This window comes from Natator depressus, chromosome 2, assembly GCF_965152275.1.
Source record: "Natator depressus isolate rNatDep1 chromosome 2, rNatDep2.hap1, whole genome shotgun sequence".
NCBI classification, from domain to species: Eukaryota; Metazoa; Chordata; order Testudines; family Cheloniidae; genus Natator; species Natator depressus.
Window position 1 is genome coordinate 176,639,393 of NC_134235.1, and position 12,190 is coordinate 176,651,582.

Consider the following 12,190-nt stretch of genomic DNA (forward strand, 5'->3'; position numbering starts at 1 on the left):
ATTTAATTGGGTGACCCCTTGTTTTTGTATTGTGGGAAAGGGTAAGTAACACTTTTTTCTTCACACCATTCATGATTTTATAGACCTTTATCATATCCCCCTTAGTCATCTGTTTTAAACAGAACAATCCTAATCTTTTTAGTCTCTCCTCATATGGAAGCCGTTCCATATCCTTGATCATCTTTGTTGCCCTTCTCTAAAACTTTTCCAGTTCTACTATATCCTTTTTGAGATGGGGCAACAAGAACTGCATGCAGCATTCAAGGTGTGGACACACCATGGATTTATATAATGTGATATTTTCTATCCCTTTCCTAATAGTTCCTAACCTTCCGTTTGCCTTTTTGACTGCTGCTGTGCATTGAACTGAAGTTTTCGGAGAACTATCCACAGTGACTCCAAATCTTTGAGTGGTAACAGCTAGGTGTAGCTGGGATTATTTTTTCCAATTTGCATCACTTTGCACTATCAAAGTTGATTTTTCACCTGCCATTTTGTTGCCCAGTCTCCCAATTTGGTGAGATGCCCCTGTAACTCGTTTCAGTCGGCTTTAGAGTTACAAAAACATTCAAGATAGTTATTGTGGATCATGCCTGGTGTGGGTCACAGTTGAGAGTGCCAAATTCAGGACAAGCTGATAAAAATCAGGGCAGGTACACCCCAGAATTGGTGAGTTCACCAAGCCAGTAACAAAAGTGAGCTCCTGTATCATTACACTGATTAACAAGAAGCTAAAAATACAATCTCCTTAAGCAATCCATCCCCTATCACCACCCAGACATCTGGTCTTTATGATGAGAAGTTACTGAAAACCAGATTCATCATGCATAAGGTTCTTCTAATCCCAGAGGATCAGCCACTCCCCCAGTCAATATGTACACTTTAGATCTTACCAAATATCACGCTGTTGCCAATTCCTTTAGTAACTAAAAACAAAAGGTTTATTAATTTAAAAAGAAAAGAGTTATTAAATGGTTAAGAGTCCTACACATTACAATTGATTTCAGAGTTTGCAGTCAGGATAATAGCAGTGATGTTAAATCTGCTAGCTTGTAATAAATCACCCAAGCAGATTGGGGGTCATTCAGTCCTTTGTTCAAAGCTTCCTTAGAAAATCAGAGTCCAGAGATGAAAAAAGCAAGAATGAAGACAAAACAGTGTTGTCACAGTTGCAATTTATAGCTCAGCCCAAGTGCAATGGAAAGTTACTGGCCAATATGGGATCCAGGGTCACATGAGCATGGAAAGTCTTATCACATGTCTTGTTGAGTTATGAGACATTCATTGAGTACATGCTTCTTGAGCAGTTTTCAGGAGGCTCCCTAGAATAGTTGATTGTCCTTAATGGGCCATCAAGCAGGCTGGCTAGGGTTGATGCAGATCTGTCTGGGGGTGGGGGGGTGTCACGCAGGAATACAACACATGGTTTAGATACAAATACATAGCAAATATTCATAACTTGAGATACAAAAATGGTATATGCATATAAACAGGATTATCATACTTAACAATCTAACTTTTCCATTGATACCTGACATGACATACTTCATAAAAGATTTTTTGCAACTTTGTGACAGTGGTGACTGTATCAGTGTAACTAGTTAACTGCGATGCTGTACAAAAAGGAAGATATCTGCAAACTTTGCCACTTCACTGTTCACTCCCCTTATCCAGATTATTTATGAATGTGTTGAACAGCACAGGTCCCAGTACAGATCCTTGGGGGAGCTTGAGGTTTACTGCTCTCCACTGTGAAAACCAGACCACTTATTCCTACCCTTTGTTTCCTATTTTTTAACCCGTTCTTAATCCACAAAAGAACCTTCACTTTTATCGCAAAATTTCAGAGCCTTTGAGGGATCTTGTCAACGGATTTCTGAAAATCCAAGTATACTAGCTCAACTGGATCACCCTTATCCACATGCTTGTTCACTTCCTCAAAGAATTCTAATAGACTGGTGAGGCACGACTTCCCCTGGCAAAAGCTGTGTTGCCTCTTCCACAACAAATCATGTTAATCTATGTGTCAGATAATTCTATTCTTTACTATAGTTTCAGCTAATGCTCTCAGTACTGAAGTTAGGCTCACCTGCCTGCAATTGCCAAGATTGTCTCTGGGGCTGTTTTTAAAAATCAGCATTACAGGTTGGTGCAGAGGCTTGTTTCAGAAATAGGTTACATATTACTGTTAGTAGTTCTGCAAGTTCATATTGAAGTTCCTTCAGAACTCTTGGATGAATACCATCTGGTTCTGGTGACTTATTACTGTTTAATTCTCACTTTGTTCTAAAACCTCTTCTGTTGACACATCAATGTGGGACAGTACTTCAGATCTGTCACCCAAAAAGACTAGCTCTGACGCGGGTATCTCCCCCACATCTTCTGCATTGAAGACCAATGCAAAGAATTCATTTAGCTTCTTTGCAATGGCCTTCTCTGTCTTGAGTGCTCCTTTATCTATTGGCCCAGTTTCCTGCTTGGCAGGTTTCCTGCTTTTGGTATACTTACAAACGCTAACAGTAAGATTTCTTTTATCTTTAACAAGTTGCTTCTAAAATTATTTTTTGGCCTGCCTTATACTTAACCTTCCTGAGTTTGTGCACCTTTCTATTAGCCTCACTAGGATTTAACTTCCAAATTTTAAAGCATATCTTTTTTTGCCTCTAATGGTCTCTGATACTCTACTGTTTAGCCATGGTGGCATTCTTTTGGTCCTCTCACTGTCTCTTCTGATTTGGGGTATACGTTTAGTCTGAGCCTCTATCACGGTGTTTTGAAATAGACCCCATGCTCATAACAAGCATGTTCATTCTCATGTAGTTCCCCTTTTTAAAGTTAAATGTTACCATGGTGGGGTTTGGGCATCATCCCCTCTACAAGGATGTTAAATTTAGATATATTATGGCTGTTATTACCGAGCAGTTCAGCTATATTCACCTCTTGGACCAGGTCCTGTGCGCCACTTAGAGATAGACTAAGAATTGCCTTTCCCCTTTTGGGTTCCAGGACAAGGTGCTCCAAGAAGCAGTCATTTATGGTGTCTAGAAATTTCACTCTGAGATGACATTTACCCAGTCAATGTGACATTTACCCATCACCGTCACCATCCTGGTCAGGAGGTTGATAGTATATTCCTGATGCTATACTCTTTTTAGTCAAGCATGGAATTTCATAAAGATTCAATGGTAGTGTGTTTCATGTAAGATTTTTACCTTATTTGACTCTGTGCTTTCTTCAACATATAATGCCACTTCTCCACCAGCACAACCTACTTTGTCATTCCTATATATTTTAAACCCTAGTATTACCATGTCCCATTGATTATCCTCATTGTACCAAGTTTCCATGATGCATATTATACCAATATCCTCATTTAATGGCAGGCATTCTAGTTCACCCATCTAGTAGTTAAGCTTTTGGCATTTGTAACGTAAGCACTTGTTACTTGTCCATTTTGTCAATATTCAGTTGCTTGCCTTCATGGGTTATATTTAAATAGGACTCTGTTTGGTTTAACTGTTTCTCATTAGCTCCTACCTGCATTTTACCAACTTTTCCCCCATCCTCTTTATTCAGGTGTAGCATTCCCCCTTTAATAAATTCATGCCTAAGGAGCATCTCCATCTGAACCATGTGCTCCACTGCATCTGTTGGCTTTCCCCCAGGCATTAGATTAAAAATGAGCTAAACTGATGCACCAGAGAGTCCATTATGGTTGGTTGGGATGGGGAAAATCATGTAGAAGCATATTTAATGTCAGTCATAGAGTAGGTAAGGGTAACATGCTGTAGTCACTGAATCTCAGCCCTCTTCATTGTCTGTGAATTGAATTCCTTCCATGAGCAAATAGCTCAGAGTCACTACAAGGCATGGTGCTACAAGCCTGTGGGAAAGGGGCTTTAAATTTTTTTTGGCGGGGGAGAACTTTGACTCAAGTAGCACAGATCCTTAGGAAGGGTCTATAGTTACTTTATTACTGCCTAATACATATGTATAACGTATCATTTTTTGAATTTGGCTTGAGTAGCACAGTTCCTTTCTTAACATTTCAATATGTATCACTGTTCAAAAGTCCATATTTATGGACAAAAAATCCTTAGAGTTCAGATTACCTAATCATGCCTCATGTCCTTCTAGAACATTGAATTCAGCTACGCTCCTCTCTAAAAACCAGGAAATGAAGAGTTATAGTAACACAAATGTAAACTTTTGAAAACCAGGCAATATAAAGTTAAGGGTCACCCGCACAACACAGCCTTACCTCTGCCCCCTGGAGCTGACAATAGTCCTGGGAATGGTTCAATAAGAGTGGTGGCATAAGTACATGAACAGCAGCTAAGAGAACATGGCATCGTTTGTGTTGTGCTCCACAGATTTGGATCCCAGCACTTATCTGCATGTACTCTAGCTGCGTTCTCTGTTAGGTGTAACTGTATTGAATGGTGGCAGGATTAGTTGGAGCAGGATGGCAGAACTATTACTGTGATATGAGGAGGGGTGGGTGCATGCGCATGTGCCATGAGGGATCCAGTCTGACTCATTTTAGCCCTGAGTTATATTGGTTTTGTCCATAGCTGTGCCCAGGGGTCTTCTTACCATGGGGATTGTCAGGACTTTCATGGCATCCAGGGCAGTAGTCTCCAGGGCTTAGTAAGGGGTCAGTGAAAACAATGTCTCAGCAGGAATCCTCAGGGCAAAGGTGAAGATAACATTTAGCAAGTCTGGGGTGGTTTGTGTAGAGTCAGTGTTTGAGTGTAGGCCAGGTGTAGGTAGGTAGCTGCTGTTTGCAACACCTACTTACACCGGTTTTACCTTATGAAAGAGAAGGTGTTAGTTCTACAGAGCTCAGCTCTGTTCCCAGAGTGTTCTGGAGCAGCTTTAAAGACAGAATGCTGATATGTGTCATGTTGGAATGGTGGGGCATCACATAAAAGGACAGAGTTAAGGTTGCAGTGTGGGATGGTGTGTACCTAAACTCTTCCATTTCTAGTTTTCAGAGGCTTGAGTGTAGCTGAACTCAGCATTCTGGAAGGACATGAGGTATTACCAGGCAACCTGAACTCTACATTAACAAAGATTTTTGTCCATAAATTTAAATGAGAAGAACAGCATGAAATCCACTACACCAGTTGCATGAAGTAATTCAAATACACTGTTGGTTGCTTTTCAGAAGACAAGATATCTTAGAGAGCTGGTAACGGCATGCAGCATCTTTCACATCTGTTGCATTTTTTAATCCTACATGGATCATTAGTAATAAAACATCTAATTAACAGCTATCAGATATTCAGTGGCCTCCGATTCTTAGGCCCCACTTTCAGTAAAGCCTGTGAGCACATACTTAACTTTAATCATGTGCTTGAGGGCTTTCCAGAATATAGATAGACTTAAGTGTCTGCTTCAGTGATTTGCTAAATCAGGGTCAGTGCTATTACTAAGCACTCTGTCCCTGAGCCAATGAAGAACATGGTCAACTTTAAGCATGAGTAGCCACACTGAAGTCAGTGGTGCTGCTTACCTGTTTAAAATTAAGCACATGCTTAAGTGCTTAGTATCTTGTAGGATCAAGTCCTTAGTAAGTAGATGTCCATACAATACACTATTGCAGTTGGTACCTTTGTTTTCAGTCTCAGTAGAGAAGCCAAGAATTAAATAAAATATTGATCACTGATCACCATCTTCAATGAGAGAGAGTATACTTCTGAACAGAGATGAGTCAGAAACAATGAGAATAGGATCACTCTAATTTACATTGGGTACGTAGGTCAGCATATAAATAGCTCGACTGGAAGCATACAGTTATGGAGGAGATAAATGCTCTGGATAGTGGCATACTGAGTTTCTAAACTAATGTGTATACAGTGAACACATTTTAATACTATATGTTAAGAATGCTGAGCAATACAAAAATGGAATGCTGAAATATCAATAAAAGACCACATCAGATATGTATTGAAATATTAGATTCTACAGCATTAGTTCAATAATTTTATTAATAATAATAAACAATGACAACATTCTATCTAAAAATAGGAAATTAATTTCTCAGTGGCTTTTACTGTCTATTTTCCTGATCTACCCCTACTGAAGTGAATCAAGAAGTGATAGTCAGTGTTGCTCAATGAGGCTCTAGAGGTCCTTGGAGAACTGTAGGCTATAATATGCAAGCTGGTCTATGTCAATGCAGTGAGGGTACAATGAGTCTGTAACAGGATGGAGGAGTTTGCTAGTGCTGCTTTTCATCTCTCAATGAAGCAGTTATTAGATACTGGCTCGCTAAGCTTTCTCTTGACATTGATAATATTATTACCCAGTCTCTAACATTCCTTTTAGAGGAAGGTTATAGAGAAGATCATTTCAATGCAACTCTGGCAGTACCTGAGGCCTCTAGGCTTCTTTATGTTGGAAAATCCATTTGTAGAATGGAGACTGCGCTGGATTTGTTAGTTAATCTCCTCCTTCTAGTTATGAAAGAAAATCAAGTATCCATGCTGATTCTTTTAGCTCTATTAGTTGACTTTGAGCTGATGAGCTGTTTCTTTTCTGAAAATCTCTCAACAGCTTGATGATGCCTTTCTAGAGGCCTTTGAGAACTTACACATTGGTAGCCCTGTGGGGGGTAAATCTATCATGAATCAGCTGTTTTTGCTCATGCCTGAGACACAGATCTCAAGAGGACAATTCCAGATAAGAACAAACTGGCAGAATGAATCAGCTTGGACCACCAAATGGTAGGGGTTACAGCATAGCTGCTGGAACTAGGGGTGATGGGGGTGCTGCTGCATCCCCTGTCTTGAAGTGGTTTCCATCATATACAGGGTTTACAATTTGGTTCAATGATTCTCAACATCCCCACTATACAAATTGTTCCAGCACCCCTGGGTCACAGCATCAGTTTTCCACAGACGGCTGTAAAAGGGTGTGTTAAATGAGGTGATTAATAAAAGTTGTTTAAATTTGTCAGTGTGAATGTGGCCCCCCCATACTTGTGTTAGTAAAAGACATTACAACTACAAGCACATCTACACAGACGGCTCTGTTAAAGAAAATATATTACACCCTGGGAAGTTGGGAGCTTCGGAGGAGCAAACCTTCTTTTTCAAGAAGCCAAAAAGCATAGTAATACTTTGAATAGAAGACTGCTAACAGCCTGGCTTTCCGACCAGGATGCTTACACTTGACACAAACCAGTTTGGATACTTTTTAAAAGAAACAAGACTTGTTTCAGATATGGATGCAGAAAGGCAGGCAGATTTGGTGGATATGCACCAGTTCTCCAAGCACGACAGTGGTTTTAACTATATCTAAACAGTGATAGATATTGTTTCTAAATATGACTGGGCCTTAGGCTTAAAATACCAAGACAGGCAGTGAAGTATCTAATGCCCCTAAAGCTCTTTTCAGTGAACGTCACATGCCTCAAAAATTACAAACCAATTGGGGGGAAAAGAATTTTTAAACAAACCTTTAAGCAGATTGTTAAAACAGCATGCTGTCACCATTTTGTTACTACTAATGAAGTCAAAGCAGGAGTTGTGGAGCAATTTAAAAGAACTTTAAAATCTAGGACGTGGAGATATTTTACATCCCACAACACCTGTCGCTACATCGACACGTTACCTGAAGTACAAACAGAATTTTCACAGAACTATACATACCAGACCCGCTGATGTTAACTCCTCAGATTCTCTGAATGTATGGAAAAAAGTTTGCCCACCCCTGCACTAGACAATTACAAGACCCCTGTTCTGTCACCTGTGGCTATCACTGCATGTTTTTCTTACATCACTGTAGCAAAGATTTATCTTTTGACCAGATTTTAAAATTGTATTGTAATGACTGTGATGCTGTTTTGGAATCTGGGGGATACTTGAGGATATTATGAATATTAATATTATAAAATTGCAATGAGTTATGCCAAATATGCCATGTAAGGTATCTGCAAAAATGTTATAATTTGCCAGATATGATAATTTCATTCATGTGTTTGTATCACCTTACTATTATGAGTTATAGCTATGTGTGTATGTCAGTATTTCAAACTTGGGCTATGCTTCTGGGGGACACCCCCAGACAGTTTGGGTGTCAGCTCTTCCTAGCCTACTTGATGGCCCATTAAGGACCATCAGCTACACAACTGACCCATTGAGAGAAGGCAGATACACCTTACGACTCAGCAAGGCATGCAGGGACATGCCTATGGACAGAATTCTTAAGGCCTCCAAACCATGTGCTGGGCAGCTTTTTGTTTGAAATAAAGGAAGCACAGGCTGCATGGCAAAAGACTATAAAAGGCAGCTGTATCTTCTCCATTTTGTCTTCAGTCCTGCTTCTGGAGGAACTTTGCTTCAAACCTGAAGCTCTGAACAAATGACTGAATGACCCATCCAAGCTGTGGATGTATTCCAGAGGGACTTTCAAGCCAGCAAACTCACCAGTACTGCTAGGAACCTGATATATGGACTTTGAAGTCTTTGTATGTATGTGACTGTTTTACCATTTAACGTCTCTCTTCTTGTTCTTTTTTCTTTATAATAAACCTTTAGTTTTAGACTGTAAAGGATTGGCTGGCAGCATGGTATTTTGGGTAAGATCCAACCCTAACTGACCTGGTGATGTGGCTGACTGTTTGGGGTGAGATGAACATTTTGTATATATGAGCAGAGTTTTAAAGTAACTTCTAACTGTACTGGGTGCTAAATGGGAGCCAAAGAACTGGAATGCAATAAGTGGGCTGTGTGATTTCTTTTCTTGCTTCTTGATAATCAGCGTGGGGAATCAGAAGCACAGTTGGTGACTGGTTGGGGAGTCTAGCTTCAGTGTTACCCACCAGTCTTGGGAATATCTGTTCTCCCTTTTGCAGCCTGCCCTGACCTTGGCATTTCAAGTGAGGGCTGCCACGGGTCACAATGACAATGCAAACTGACCAGATGATGATGAATTTTGTAACAAAAATAAACAATGTAAAATCCCTAGTGTGTCTAGGCACGCTCAAAATGTGTTTCAACAAGCCCAGATATATATATCTTGCAATGACTTTCATAACCGTGTTTTTCAATAAAGCCCCACAAGTGAGAAATAAAGCCCCCCAAGTGAGGGCTCTAAAGACAATAGATGTTTGGTGAGAGTTTTTTGTTTGAAATTTTTACAATGACCAATTCAGAGACAGTACACATAGATAGTTAATGTTTTTTGAAAAGTATAAAAGTGTTTTATTTAAAGCAAAGCATTACCATTTTTAGAATTACTTTTTTAAAGCATGAATAACATTAAGCATTGAGCCATTTGGTCTTTTAGCAAATCTTTGCTATTTTCAGAGGCAAAAAGTGGGATGGTAGTGTTGTTTCTTGATCAGCCCTGGTGTCGGCAATCAAGGCCTTTAGGGGTTCCAAAATATTTCTGTTGGCTGTGTTGCCCATAACGAAGATGGTATGTTCAGCTCCACCGTGGCGTTCAGAAACACGTCCCATACATTAGGTGCACATCTAATGGGAACAGTGTGTGTCTGGGTGACACTGACAACCCTAAGTCGAGCATGTTAGAACCGTTAACCACCAAGCCTTTGTACACAAAAGCCCCTTTATCTTTCCATGAAGAGGTATTTTTATCCTGGCCCAGTTTATTTAGCAATACTAACTTATTTTTGCATAGCGCCTAGTCATGGTATCCGACGTCTCCTGAGCAACAGAAGCAGAGTTCTTTGGTGTTTCTGGGAGTTTTGCAGTCATGCTCTATTCATGTTCCGGTAGAAACAGACTTATCTTCCCTTTATTCACATCACCCTGTCTCACGTGCATTAGTTATCTCTGAAGCATGGCGGAGTAAAGTTTAGCCTTTTCATATTCAGCTAAATCAGTCCTTTGAAGCGTAGACTTCATTTCAGTGTCCAGTGAGTTGCAGTCATTCTGCTGTTTTCCTCTGTTGGAGGAGAAGCCCTTAACTGCTCCAACCTGCTGGATGCCAGGTACATTTTTAATGCATGCCTCATTATTGATTAGTTAAAAGCCCTTTTATCAGAGGGATAGCAAACTTTAACAGTGGTCCAATAAACCCCCTAGTCTGCTTCATCAGATGCTTCTTTCTTTTAAGTGAGACCCTTTTATTACACAGAGTTCTTATAAATTTTCATATTTTTCAGCACACACACTTGATTCTGTGTCAAAAGTATGTTTCCTTTTAAGGTATTGAGTGCTATTTCTGAGATGGCTGCTACTAAATCGTCAGAGGCCCAAACACAGTATAGCCTTCCTTTGCTGTGGGGGTGATTTGCTAAGTAATTTTAAAAGGACCAGATTTCTCTTCACACAGCTAGACATATTTTTGGTTGGATATTAAAAAGGAGCTGCTGATAATTCATCTCTTTTTATATTCAGCTGTTGTTTATACTTTGAAAAGAACTGCCGGCCAGTCTGTAGGAAAAAGACCAGTTCTTAATCTATAAGCCTCTGGTGTAGTAACATATAAATCCACCACTATGTACCTATAAGATCTTTTGGTGGCATCCTCAAAAGCTTCCAGGAAGAATTATGCCTTGTTTGGGTACATTTGCAGAGCAAGCGTAGCGATTTGTAATTTATCCCTGGAGTTTGTGAACAGAACCAGGTACTTTGTGTTTAGGTTAACTGTATGACTTTTTCCCCAGACAAAATAAGTTCTGAACTATTTACATACTTTTCAGGTTCCTGTGATGCACATACTTGATTCTCCTCTACGTCACTTTCACAAGCGGAGTTCATCAAATCGTCTGCAATAATCATATTTACTTTATTGGTAGGAAACAAACCATCATTGTTAAAAGCATCAGGCTACCCATCCACAAAACTGATAGAAGGGTGTTTACAAAGCAATTCTTTATACAAAGGTTGCCAGCAACTGCAACACAACACACTATTCTTAGGCCTAGCAGGCAATGGTCACTCTGCATTATCCAACACATTTTTTTTTATAAAGTAACTTTTCCCACAGGTGCTAGGCCCTGCAAGAATTACTGGAAAAGGGGTGTTTTCACCACATATCCATTTTCAAAAGCCGTAGGATTTTAAAGCCTTCTCTGGTGATCCTTTTGTTGTAAACTACTTTCTGTGTTTTCTTAAGGGTCTTTGTCGCTATTTGTCACTTATTTTTGTTCCTTACAATATAGGGCTGCTGCACCCCTAACTTTTTTTTTTTTTAAGTTCTCTCCTGGGGTCTACATTATAATCCAGGACTAGATCTTTCAAAGTGTCACAGCTAATCTTTTTCACAGTTTGCTATGTTCAGGGTAATCCCTTTGACTTTCACGCAGGCCTTTCCTCCTGATAGCTTGTACCCGTATGTTTTTGAACCGGTTGACACAGACTCTAATGTGTTGATATGGTGGGATCTTGCTTGTGAGGTTCCCTTAAATAATCCTCCAAAGGGGGAGTTCCAGTCACTCTGCCTTTTCACATATAGCACCTAACCTGTGTCAGGATAGAGTTCATGATTCGAAGGAATGGTAGGAGGGAAAACAGCACAATAAAGAAAATGGATTTCAAGAAGGCAGGTTTTAGCAAACTCAGGGAGATAGTAGCTAAGATACCTTAGGAAGCAAGTCTAAGGGGAAAAACAGTTCAAGAGTGTTGGTAGTTTTTCAAAGAGACATTATTAAGGGCACAAGAGCAAACTATCCCACTGCGTAGGAAAGATAGGAAGTATGGCAAGAGATCATGCTGGCTTAACAAGGAGATCTTCAATATCTGAAACTCAAAAAAGAATCCTACAAAAAGTGGAAACTATGTCAAATTACAAAGGATGAACATAAACAAATAACACAAATATGGCGGAACAGAATTAGAAAGGCCAAGGCACAAAATGAGATTAAACTAGCTAGAGACGTAAAAGGTAACAAGAAAACATTCTACAAATACATTAGAAACAAGAAGAAGACCAAAGACAGGGTAGGGCTGTTACTCTCTGATGGGGGGGAAGCTCTAATAGAAAATGTGGAAATGGCAGAAATGCTAAATGACTTTTTTGTTTCAGTTTTCACTAAAAAGTTTAGTAGCAATTGGATATCTAACTTAATGAATGCCAGTGAAAATGAGGTAGGATCAGAGGCTAAAATAGGGAAAGAACAAGTTAAAAATTACTTAGTCAAGTTTGCAAAAAGAAAAGGAGTACTTGTGGCACCTTAGAGACTAACCAATTTATTTGAGCATAAGCTTTCGTG